The sequence below is a fragment of the Pseudophryne corroboree genome, chromosome 1, assembly GCF_028390025.1.
Source record: "Pseudophryne corroboree isolate aPseCor3 chromosome 1, aPseCor3.hap2, whole genome shotgun sequence".
Lineage (NCBI taxonomy): Eukaryota > Metazoa > Chordata > Amphibia > Anura > Myobatrachidae > Pseudophryne > Pseudophryne corroboree.
The window spans coordinates 951,609,885-951,623,860 of NC_086444.1; the positions used below are offsets into that span (position 1 = coordinate 951,609,885).

Below are 13,976 nucleotides of genomic sequence, written 5' to 3' on the forward strand. Positions count from 1 at the left end.
GTCCGGGTTTCTTATTTGAATTAAGTCCACGAGTGCCGCCTACATACCATACTTATATATATATATATATATATATATATATATATGTAATGCCCTCTACCTTGGTCTCCCAGCAAAAGAATTGCACCGCTTACAGTTGGTGCAAAACACAGCTGCCAGGCTGTTAACCAACCAGCCCCGTTCTAGCCACATAACACCCATACTCTACTCCCTTCACTGGCTGCCTGTAAGATGGCGAATCATCTTCAAGATTGGCTTACTGAGTTTCATAGCACTACATGACCAGGGCCCAAGGTACCTGAAGCAGCTACTGGCCCCATACTGCCCCACTCGATTACTGCGATCTGTAGATGAAGGACTTTTAGCAGTACCTAGAATCTCCCGTAATTCATCTGGGGGTTGAGCTTTTAGTCATGCGGCTCTGACTCTATGGAACTCACTTCCCCGCACAGTGCGAGAGGCCCCAACTATAGAATCCTTCAAAAGTAGACTCAAGACTTTTCTTTTTACTCAAGCATTTCCATAATTGTCCCTTTAGTATCTCCATGCTTCTGTATTTTATGAAAATCTGTTCTGTACTTCATTATTTTCTGTACTATATTATGCTATGTATCTGTTAAGCGCCTTGAGTCCTATTGGAGAAAGAGCGCTCTATAAATAAAATTATTATTATTATTATTATTATATATATATATATACACAATAGGCTAGAACCCACAGCACTCATACATCCGCTGTGCCAGTGGTATTTGTGACCACACCATTTAAATAAAAAAATCATAAAAATTCAGCAGTCAACTAATATTAACACTTCAAACTGTAATTCATCTGAATTCAGGGAATGTTAGTTTCAAAATATTGCAATAGCTACCCAGCCACTTCACGGCCATTCCCATTTGGGGGCCAATTCAGTAAGGATAGCAAATTCTGCTAATCAACAGAATTTGCTATCCTTTTGCACATATGCTGGGGGCAGCCCAGCATGCTGATCGGCGCCTCCCGCCCTGCTACAAGCTGATTGTCAGCAGAAACTAAGGTTGACTCCTGCCGGCGCAGCATAGCTGCAGCCGCAGGAGTCCCAGCGGCATCTTACCTGTCACGGCGGCTGCGTGTGATGTCACGCAGCTGCCATGACCGCGCCCCCGACACGCCCCCGTTCACACCGCTTAGCCCACCGTTGCAGTTGACCCACCCCCGCAACGCTCCGTTTCCTCCCTGAAAATGAAGCGTTGCCGCCCCCCTCACGTCCCCCTCCCGACCCGTGACCGCCTTTGCCTGATTGACAGGCAGAGGTGACCGCATTTTCTGCGGCCCCCCCCACAGAAAAAGCAGACGCATGCGCAGTAGGGCCACCCCCACAAAAATTCCGGCCGGATCGCAATTTGCGATCTGACCTGAATTAGCCCCTTGGTCAGTCCCTACACTGACTTTAAAAAATCTGAGATTTTCAAGAATCTTAGGGCCTAATTCAGAGGTGATCGCAGCAGCAAATTGGTTAACAGTTGGGCAAAACCATGTGCACTGCAAAGGGGGCAGATATAACATGTGCAGAGAGAGTTAGATTTGGGTGAGGTGTGTTCAAACTGAAATCTAAATTGCAGTGTAAAAATAAAGCAGCCAAACAAAATAACCCACCCAAATCTAACTCTTTGCAAATGTTATATCTGCCACACCTGCAGTGCACATTGGCCCTCATTCCGAGTTGATCGCTCGCTGCCATTTTTCGCAGCGCAGCGATCAGATTACTACTGCACATGCATATGCACTGCAATGCGCACGCGCGTCGTACGGGTACAAACAGCATCGTTGCTGTGCAATTTTTCTAGTGATGAATCCATTCGCACAACCGATCGCAAGAAGATTGACAGAAAGTGTCAACTGACCATTTTCTGGGAGTGGTATGGAAAACGCAGGCATGTCCAGGCATTTGCAGGGCGGGTGTCTGAAGTCAATTACGGTACCGGACAGGCTGAAGTGATCGCAAGGGCTGAGTAAGTCCGGAGCTACTCAGAAACTGCAAAAAACTTTTTCGTCCCGCTCACTTGCAAAGCGAAAATACACTCCCCTAGAGGCGGCGACTATCTGATCGCTGCTCTGCAAAAAATAGCTAGCAAGCGATCAACTCGGAATGAGGCCCATAGTTTTGCCCAACTGCTAACAATTTCGCTGCTGCGATCAACTCTGAATTACCCCTCAGATTTTTTAAAGTAAGTATAGGGACAGCGAAACAAACTATTGCAATATTTTGGAACTAACATTCCCTGAATTCAGATGAATTACAGATTGAAGTGTTAATTTTAGGTGAGTGCTAAATTTGTATTTTATATATATATATATATATATATATATATATATATATACTTTTTTTTCTTTTTGGTATATATATCCCTCACTTTTTCCCTCACCACACGCTACTATTGAACTTTGACAGATACACATCAGGTTTCTGTGAGTGTTGTACATCTATAGTTGTTTATTGCTCCCATATATGATATAAGATCTGTATATATTTTTACTGCCTCTGCATTATATATTATTGTTTAAATGAGAAGTTTGAATAGTTGGAAAGTCTCTTCCCTTGTAACTATTATGGGTGAGATTGAATTCCATTTTTTTGCATTTTTACTAGCCATTAAGATATAGTTAATATCAGACCTGGGATTATTATATGTTATAAGGATTAAGATCCCTATTTTTATGCCTTATGGTCACTTTACATAAATATGTACTGTGCTGTATCTTCCTTTATCTTCTAAATCCCATAGTTATAATACTGGATGTAATGTTCCTTTATCTTCTAAGCCCCATCGTTATAATACTGGATGTAATGCTTTACTCTCTATTATTTAATATTGGATATGTTGAATTTAGTCCTTAAACCATAAGGAACATTATAACCTGATGAACAATGTATATATTTTTTTAAGATTTGGATAATTTGTGTTAATTTGTAAATTTTTTAATTGGTGCATATAAATCCCTATAGATCACCATTTGCTGGTTCGGTGAATGCCATTGTACCATCTAGTGGAACTAGTATAAGTTCAGTAGTGTTCCTTACATTTACACATTTTCTTGGTATGTATAACCATCCATAATGGTTCCCACTATTATTTCCCTAACACATTGGTATGACCCTTCTAATAGTTCCCCATCCTCTTTTTTGTAGGCCCAACATATTCGTTGGTTATCGTATATAGCAATTCCTTCTAAGGATCAGTTTATGAAAGAAGCATCTATTCAATTTTAATTGGTGTTTTTATTAATTGTCCATATGGGAAAATCTATATGGTATGTATATCTTGCCACACCTGTTCTCCCTCTTTTTGGATTTTTTTGTCAAACAGACTCTTATAATATATAAATCATGTGTCAGCTTTCAGATTGTTTCAAACTGTCACTTCTAGTGACATTTCTCTGTGCATCATGTTTTCCATAAGTATTGGTATGTCTTTTGATCATTGCCAATAATGAATGGTTTTTATTATCTGTTTTAGTCAATATCATTTGTACTTAGTTACTTTATTTATTATTTAGATACTTACCCATGAAGAAGTCCTATGGGACAAAACGTGTTGGGTTCTGTGTCTTCTTGATAACTATATCATCATTTGAACACCTGCTTGGCAAAAACAATCTGCCCTATTCAACTGGAATTGTTCCCTATGTGATTATATATCTATGTATTTGTGTTTCCTGTGTGGAATTGTAAATAAATACTATCTGTATATATTACATTGTTTTTATGTTTTGCAGTTTTCAGTTTCCAACTAATTATTAGCGCCCTCAGAATTGTGTTTATATATATATATATATATGAAATCACGATAGCACTCAAAGCCTATGTACATAAAGCAAGAAATGGTGGTGCAAGACAGCAATAAATATAAAACACTCACTTCTCCAGCGATGCAGAAAAAGTAGACAAGCCAGCACTCACATGTAGATGAAAGAAAAGCAGAATTTATTCCTTAACCAAATGGCATGGTGAAGTACAGCAAATACAGCAAACACAGCCCGACAGCTGTTTCAACCGACTGGTCTTCCTCAGCGGCTAACCGCACTGTTGTCAGAACATTAAATATAAGCCTCAAAAGGCGCCAAAATCAACCCTGCAGCATCAGGACGTGGGCGGAGTTAAGTCAGGGCATGCCTAAAGCATCCTCTGCTGTCTCCTCCCGCTCCATGACACTGGCAACTAAGTTAAACAAAACCCGGTGCCGTGCATGGCAACGGCTCTGGAGCACGGCATGACGTGCGGCGGGAGGTCTCAACAGCCCGACTAGTTAACTGGCATGCTGATAGTGAGGGGAATTGCAAGGACGCTGTGTATCAAAACAGCAGTGCATGAAATAAAGTGATGTGTTCGAAAAGAGTAAAAGTAATAGTGCTGAAACTCAGCAGAGCAGGGTTCCCTGAACGTGCTGACTAGAAAGTGCAATGTGCAAAAAGCAGAAAGGAATGACAGGTCTAATAGAACAACCCACTGCAAGGCTGTGCCCACTTATTGCAGCAATCTATATAAATAAGGCAATCAATATGAATAAGAATAAAAATAAGAATATATGTGCAAAAAGAATCCAAGCTGCCCTGTTGGGGAGAAAACCCACAGAATGCACAATGTCCGCTGCCTTGTAGTATTAAGTGAGTGATGTACAGCACCCAGTATTCCCAGATCGTCACCGATGCTGGTACTGACTGGGCCCAACACTGCTTAGTTTCCAAGATCAGCCGGAATTGGACGTTTGCCAGTGTGGTATGGCTGTAAATATCACTAGACCAACATATGTTGTCTATTGGGGAATCCAATATAGGCAGCTGGAATCTGATGCTACTAAAAATAACGCCAAGGATGGACAATAAGCTGCATGTAGTGAGCAAGAGAGGGTCTGCATGGTGGATGTTGATAGCGAGGGTGAAAGGAAAGGTGTCACTGCTGGTGAAGTGGGGACCTGTCAGGATCAAGTCTAAAGACATATAAAGACACACGGCGGTGTCTGACAACACATAGTATGCAAAGAACATCAAAAACAGGACACACGGCGTCTAAGAAAATTAAACCAAACAGCGGAAGGCAGAGTCCAACAAAAAGTCACTATAATATGTCACAGGAAACAACCTAAACGAAAATCTTCATTAAGGCCAATCGGAGTAAGGCAATTAAGTCTGTGTATCCATTGTAGTTCTCGTTGTAGCAAAATTCTGTCCCGATCGCCCCCACGTTGTTGGGGCGGTATGTGATCAATGATACAACATTTAAGCTGGTTAACAGTATGATGTGTGTCCTTGAAGTGTATTGCGACCGGTAAGTTAGTAAAGTCTTTTGAGGTGTCAGTAGCAATTAGGCACTTCTTGATAGATGAGCGGTGTTGGCTGAGCCGTTCTTTCATCATTCTACTGGTCTTCCCAACATACAGACGGTTGCATGGGCATCTCAAAATATAAACAACAAATCTACTGTTACAGTCCAGCCTATATTTGATGGAATATTCCCTCCCATAAGTGGGATTTTTGAAGCGATTGCCTATTAGCAGAAAAGGACAATTCGAACATCCTGTACACTTAAATACTCCCGGTTTGGTGGTAAGCCAATTGGACATCTGTCTAGTTTTCCACTGTGAAAAGTCTGTCTTGACCAAAAGGTCTTTGAGATTCGGTCCTCGTCTATAAGCAAATCTTGGTATTAGAGATAAGTCTTTTTTCAATGTCGGATCACTGGAGATCAAATGCCAATATTCCCTGATGTGGGATCCCTTCTTTACACACTTTTATGAGGGTTCTCAAAAGGGACACCATTCCCTACATCGCCAACCAAAGAATTAACCATCATAACATCACATTGGGAGAGAGAAAAGCCATTGACTCATTGCGCAACGACAACCAGTTAATCATCAGAGCTGCGGACAAAGGCGGAGGAATCGTACTCCTTGATTATGACTATTACATAAAGGAGGCCAACAGCCAACTCTCGGACAAGTTTCTGATGAACAATGCTATCAAACCTTGATGTATGATCCTACTTAGACATATAAAAAAGAAATTGACTCTGTCATCAATATGGGTCTTTAGCATCAGTGGATACATGAATCTACGGCACGGTTTCTCACACAAACACATCCATTTACACCTTTGCTTACTGTTTTCCAAAAGTGCATTAAACACTAGTTAACCCCCGTGGAAGACCTATAATTTCATCCTGTGGTTCCCCATGCCAACCTTTATCCCAGTTTATTGACTTTTGGTTGCAACCAGTTGTTCAAAATACTAAATATTGTCTTAAAGACACCACTGATTTTAGCAATAAATTTGAGTGTTTGGGACCTTTACTGGAATACAGCCTTTTGGTTACGCTTGATATTACAAGCCTCTATGCCAACATTGCCACATTGATGGGTTGGATGCGGTCAGGAGTTTGATCACCACCAGTCCACACTATAAGGGTCCACAAATTAAATTTTTGTTATTGTTAAGATCAAATTACGTAAAAATTATTTTCTTTTTGAATATTCCTTTTTTTTTTACAGTTACGTGGCACAGTAATGGGGTCAAACATGGCTCAATCATATGCCAATCTGTATATGCATTTATACAAGGATCAACACATTATGGCAGATTCAAATTTTTCTAAATGTATTCATTTTTATGTTCATTATATCGATTACCTGTTTGTGGTGTGGACTGGTGGTGTTATAGACTCTCTCAACCAATTGGAGACAATTATTAGATTTACTATGGCCTTTATTGCAGTCTTTGCCAATTACCTGGATGTACTGTACAGTATGTGTAATTAATGTGGATAAAAAATTATCCACTAAGATATACAGGAACTTCACTGATAAAAATACAGTGTTGATGGTTGACAGCTTTCACCCGGCTCCATTAAAACGCAGTTTGCTGCTCTTGCAACTACTTTGTGTGGTACGCATTACATCAAAAGCAGCAGATTTACCAGATGCCTTGCGTGAATTGGGGAATAGATTCATAAGTAGAGGCTACAGTGAGAATGAGATCTCAGAAGCCATTTAAAGGTGCATGATTATTCCACGTGAAGACACCTTAGTGCCCACAGAGACGCACTCGGAAATTGATTGGATTATTTTATCCTTAACAAACTCAATTGCCTCTAAACATATTAGAGAGACCACCCTACAACACTGATATATTTACAGTCTGATACAGTAATTAGAAAATATTTTACACAAAAGCCATTGTTTTGTTACAAAAGGAGTAGTAACACCAAGGACATAATTGCAAGGTCTGATGTAGGCCCAATTAAATCTAAAACATGGGTGCAACTGAAACAAGATTGTATTCAGATGACATGAGTGTGTCAATTGCAAATGTCTATGCCTTGGGAACTCCTTTGTGGATCCTAAAACTGGGACCAATACAATAAACGGCAGCACCTGGACCGTGACAGCAAATATGATGTGTATATTATCCTATGCCCATGTAATCATAATTATGTCAGCAAGACTAAATGTACCCTGAAGGAAAGGATAGCAATGCTCCACACATCTATTAAAAAAGCCTATATTGCATTGGATTCCAACACACCACCTGTTGCAAAGCACTTTGTTTCACATAAACATACAATTGCCATCTTTAGCTGTATACCAATTGACCAGATTGCACCCCTGTGCCATGGCGGAGACCTCAATAGTCTCAATACCATTGCACCTAGAGGGCTTAATGAGGCACAATGTTTGAATTGCTTTCTGTGACATTTTTCTATATTTTTTCTTCTCTAATTTTTTTAGATCTTTGATATGTACAGTGTTCATCATACTTTGTGAGGTGTACTCCATATTTTGTTGCTATATGTAACATAGGCTACTGTGTTTAAATGTGTGTATTTCTATATTGTTTGTCTGAGCCCACCATATAGCCACTGATATGCTACAATGTGTCCGGTATTATTATTTGGCACAAGGAACTGTTTAATTGAAGGATCACTTTTTGTTTTATTTCTTGCTCCCATTGCTATGGCCACGGATGTTGTTTCTGGTAGTGGGAACTCTGTTCCTGAGCCTGGGACAAACCAGGTATGCTTGGTGCGATGCACACTTCCGGCTATCAATCCTGTTGCCATGACCACGCGACGCCACTTCCGGTTGGGCACTTTCAGGTCTGGCTGGAGTGGCGGACACAGCTTGAATGGCTCTACACAGGTGACTACATTTGTGCACAACAGGAGGGCTATATAAGTGGTCTCTCTACATGGCATCAGTTGTCCATGATGAAGGTGTTTTTTGGGCTATGCTGATGCATCCCAGAAAGTAGTGGACCATGTTTGCATTGACCACCCTGGCATGTTTGTGTTGTGTGACTGTTTGTCCTGACCTTGGATTTTAACCTTCATGTACTTTATGTGATATTTTGGCTGCTACTTCTATGATGTTACACTTTTTTCTTTCAAGCGTTAGCAGCGGATGTGCAGGTTTTTTGTGGAATTCTGAATTGCTGTTGTGTGTGTATATATATTTATTGGAGTAAAATGTTTTTATATTTTTTATTATGAAGCCCAATTGTATATATTAAATTATTTGTACATATTTATGAGTAACCTTTACTTGTGTTTTTAATTAGGTAGTTACATTGAAAAAGATGCCAGTGCTCCAGCAGTCCATTTCTTACACAATGCTAGGATACCCGGGATCCATCTTTCTGCATGGAGTGTGTTTTGGGACATCTACTATACTGTCTTGTAGCATGTCCTAGGTAGTATAATTCAGGTGTGTCTGTGTATGTGTGCTCACCTCTCTCCTCAGCCTGGTGGCTGTGTGTAGGCTGACTATGTCCTCACTCTTTCCCCTTTCAGCAGCAGTACTGGGGATTCCTGCTTTCCAGACTAGTCCTGCCTCTTCTGCCTGATTCCACTTCCTCTTCCCCGGCCATGGCAGTTATCCATGTGAGGAAAAAGAGGATGTCTGGCATGTGGGGGCCAAGGACGCGAGGGTCAATTTGTTCCCTTTAGCAGTGCTACATAGGTGGACAGTGTCCTCCTCAACAATTTACCCACACCCCTGAGCTGCTGCTGAAACTTGGAGAGCTGCTTCCAGTGAATAAGGCTGTGTCAAAGCAACTCCAACCTAATCCCCTTAATATGGCACTGGTTCACACTGTACAATGGTTTCTTTAGAACTGAGAAAGGAAACCCTCCGATAGTCAAGCATACACAGTATGTAATTGTTCCTTCTGATCTTCCTTTTTTTCTGTCATAATGATCAGAAGGAAAGACCATGTCCTTGTATCATCGTCAGCATGTACACACTGCGAATTCTGTACAATTCTGTGTCCAGATTTATTGCATCTTATGAACTTCATAATTTTTTTTTAAATCAGACCAATTTAAAAGGAGATTGTACATGTGTATAACACATTATACTCTTCTCTGTTAGATTCTCAATTACGCAATTACTCAGATGGCCTGATTGCGGTTTGTACACAGCTTTTTTCAGTTAAAATATACAAAGTGTACTTAATACAGACAGAAAAGAATCTGCTTTTCTATAGCACATGAAATACATTCTAAAGATTTTGGAGCTACTCCAGGACTCTCCAGTGACATAATATGGAGACGCATGTTAAACTTAATTCTTTCATTGACTGAAAAAAAGGAGACACTTCTTGAATTCAATCAAGAGCGACTAAGTGCCTGGAGTGGATTTTCATTTTACAACATGTCACAATGCAAGATAATGCACAAAAAGTGCTTTTCACAATGATATTTTCTTACTTGCTTGACTGCTCAGGGTAGGAATTTATAGCAAATTGTCAGGAGAAAACTAGTCTCGCTAACATACTTATTCTGAAACTAATTTATTGTTAGAATAAAGTTCATCCAAGTGAAACAAAAACGTGGACATGGAATATTCTCTCTTTAAAATATATCCTGCCTGATTGCAATGTGAGACCATACCATGCGATAAATCAATATTTGTTTTATTACACATTTAAGTAAAGAGAATAAATAAGGATCTCAGTTTTATTATTTTACAACTATATTACACTACATTAATAACTTTGGTGGATATTTAAAGGAAAATAATGTCTTTCAAAATTCATGTGACAACTAACCTAACCTACTGTATATTGCAGACTTTCTTTTACAGGAAGACGAATGCTTAGTGATGTGCTAATTAAAGAGCATGCAGGTAAAAAGCACATGCTTTACATGTCCATCGTGTGCATAACCTGACATACTTAATCAAATTAATTGTGAGTTCAATCAGACTCCTGTTAAAGTAGCCCACCTTCTCTGATCTCATCAAAGTGGGCGGGACACTGCCTCCATTGTCCCGTTCCATGTTATTGCTGTTTTAAAGAGGAGCTGCCGAGCCTGATGTGAACCCCCCTCAGACACTCTCTCTCTCTCTCTCTCTCTCTCTCTTGCCCCTCTCTCTATCTCTCTCTCACACACTCGCCACTTACTCTCTTGCTCCTCTCTCTCTCTCTCTCACTCTCTTGCTCCCCTCTTTCTCTCTCGCTTTCTCTCTCTGACACTCTATTGCCTCCCTCTCTCTTTCTCTCTCTGACACACCCCACTCTCTCTATTGCTTCTCTCTCTCTCTCTATCTATGACACACTCTCTCTTGCTCCCCTCTCTCTCTATGACACTCTCTCTTGCTCATCTCTCTAACACTCTCTTGCTCTCCGTCTCTCTCTCTCTCTCTCTGACACTCTCCACTCTCTCTATTACTCATCTCTCTCTCACACACTCTCTCTTGCTCCCCCCTCTCTCTCCATGAATCGCTCTCCACACTCTTTCTTGCTCCTCTCTCTCTCTCTCTCTCTGACACTCCTCTCTTTCTCTAACATACTCTCTCTCTCTCTCTCTCTCTCTCTCTCTTGCACCCCCACTCTCTCTCTCTCTCTGACACTCTCTACTATCTCTCTCTCTCTCTCTCTCTCTCTGACACACTCTTTCATACTCTCCCTCTCTCTATCCCTGACACTTTCCGCTCTCTCTCTCTCACTCTCTCTCTCTCTCTCTCTCTCTCTCTCTCTGACACTCTCCACTCTCTCTATTGCTCATCTCTCTCTCACACACACTCTCTCTTGCTCCCCCCTCTCTCTCCATGAATCGCTCTCCACACTCTTTCTTGCTCCTCTCTCTCTCTGACACTCCTCTCTCTTTCTCTAACATACTCTCTCTCTCTCTCTCTCTCTTGCACCCCCCCTCTCTCTCTCTCTGACACTCTCTACTCTCTCTCTCTCTCTCTCTCTCTGACACACTCTTTCATACTCTCCCTCTCTCTATCCCTGACACTTTCCACTCTCTCTCTCTCTCTCTCTCTCTCTATATATATATATATATATACATACATACAGTGTTCAAGAAGTGTTCCCCATTTCTCTCTCTCTCTGGCACTCTCCTGGCACTCTCTCTCTCTGACACTCTCTTGCTCCACACTTTAAATCTCTCTGGCACTCTCTCTCTCTCTCTCTTGCTCCTTTCTCTAACAATCTCTCTGACATACTCTCTCTTGCTCTCCCCCTGTCTCTCTCTTGCTCCTTTCTCTCTGAGTTTCTCCACTCTCTCTTTCTCCTCTCTTCATCTATCTCTTGCTCTCCCCCTCTCTCTCTTGATTCTTCCTCTCCATCTCTCTTGCAGTTCTTTCTCTCTCTGACACACTCCATTTGCTCCCCCTCTCTCTATCTCCATCTCTGGCTTTCGCTCTCTGACACCCTCTGTCCCTCTCCCATTCACTCCCTTTCTCTTTCTCTTTCTTGTTCTTCTTTCCATTGCTCCCTCTCTCTCTCTCTCTCTCTCTCTCTTTCTGTCTCCCTCTCTGCTTTACACCTTCTCTCTCTCTAGCTCGCTCCCTCTCTATGTCTCTCTTCTCTTTCTCCATGGGATTTTCTCTTTCTTGCTCTGTCTCTGCCTCCTGTCTCAGTATCTCTCTTTCTCTCCCTGTGTTGGTCTCTCTTTTGGACACCCTCTGTCTCTATACCGTTCATTCATCTCTCCATTTCTCCCCTCTCATATCTCTCTATCTCTCTCCCTGACACTATCTCTCTCTCTTGCCTCTCTCTCTGTCTCTCTACCCTCTTTTTCTTTCTCTCTCTTTCCCTGACATCCTCTCTCTCACTCCCACCTCTCTCTCTCTAACATCCTCTCTCTCTTGTGACAATGTTAAATTCCTTTGTCGTATAAACAACCCTTTATGAGGTCTAAGAACACTGTACGCTGTTTACTTAAGAAGTACCGTGAGGGTACGCTGGTTGCGTAACGATCGCTCAGCCGAAGGCGAGACGCTCAAGCGTCACGTTCGCTCACGGCCCAGTGATCACAGGACAACACGTTATTGGTGATGACTAGAGTAATGATTCGCTATGGCGTAGCGGACGCTCGAGACCACGAGGAGATCACCAGCGGCGCAGACGCTCACAACGCTATACCTTTATGTCTAAACCTTTTATCAATGAAATACACAGAATACCTTAATGTGAATACAGGGTGTAAGTGCAACCTTGTGTAACCTGACTAACTACAAAGCTGCTTGAGCGTCACCGACGCTCAAGTGAACACTTAAAACTATAGGAAATACACAGATACTGGTTTAGGGTCCAAAGCCTATTATCTGTATTATAACTATTATACTTGCAAAAAGAATCACAGTACAAATGATACACTACAATATAACAGAGACTTCCTAACCAAAATAGCTACACTAGAAATACAATACAATACCAATCTAATACAATACAATACTAGTCAATGGGAGATACGAGAGAAAGAGAATGGAGAGAGAGAGAGAGAGAGAGACGGAGAGAGAGAGAGATTGGCTCACAGTAAGACAATATGATTACGGAGAAAAACTTACGCACAAAGGGTATGATCGCATGCGCCTCCAGCTTCCCGATTATCAGCAATGAGAACCGTTTGATGAGAAGTGAAAGCTGGATGCCACAGGCCCGTCTTTTATGCTACTCACACAATGCAATCTAATGGTCCCTACAACCTCATTGTCCATTGGACGCAGGAATTCGGCTTCGCACTATAACAAAAGGTCATAGGGTGATTCATACAGGTGGGCTGTGACGATTTCAAACGGCTCAGGTGGGTGGGAAACTAGGTTTCCCGCCGCATACCTGAGTATGAGTAAATAATAGAAATGGACATAAACTTCTTATGTCCATAACTATCCGCACGAGCGATTAATACGCTCCAAACCAACACCGGAATATTGCTATTTAAATACTCTTCCGATGGGTACCAAACACTGCTGTATGATTCCTGTTAGACCCTTAGCACAATACAAAGAGGGATTCCTCCGCTCAGGGACATTCCATATTAACCAAACTTTCAGAATCTATCAAAGGGATCATGGTCTACAAACTACATTAATTGTGAAAATATGTAACGATTGGGTCGCACGCTACGACTACATACTCTTTACCGTAAATACGCATACCGATGCGAGCGGGTGCACGCATCAGCGGGTATGCGCTATCACGGGAAAGCGCACGCATGCGCAGCGCGGACCAGCGTGAGGTGCAAATATGGCAGCGTGTATAGGGATATTTTTCTGACTTTGACAGTCCACCCTTTGGCAGTCAATAATAACTGCCACCTTCAAAACAAAAAAAAAAGGAGAAAAATATAAGTCAGGGGTTAATTCATTTCCATGGTTGGGTAAGGAAGAAGAGAGGAGTAGGTGTGAAGAGGGTATGACCTAGTGAGAAAGCAGAAGCATGTGTGTATGAGTCCATGTTTGGAGGGTCATGTATCATCGTGCCGTACGTGTGGTAAATCAAGCTTCGAGGTATTGCGAAGTATACATTTGAATTCCTTCTTATCCCGTGGTACAGGTCTGTGGATGGGCTGTCAAACTTTACCGAGCTCATTTCGGCTTTCAGTTGTAACAAAATGGGGATGCACATTTTAGTTGATGATACATGAATGGGGGAAGTATGTGGTTGCTGATATCTGTGCCTGTATTCCCTATCGACTATGTGTGTCATTACCT

At 41.6% G+C, this 13,976-nt stretch overlaps 1 pseudogene; it reads right to left on the reverse strand.

The window, feature by feature from the left end:
* Positions 1–4,650: 4,650 nt before the first annotated feature.
* On the reverse strand, positions 4,651–4,770 carry LOC134941990 (5S ribosomal RNA; annotated as a pseudogene).
* Positions 4,771–13,976: the final 9,206 nt, after the last annotated feature.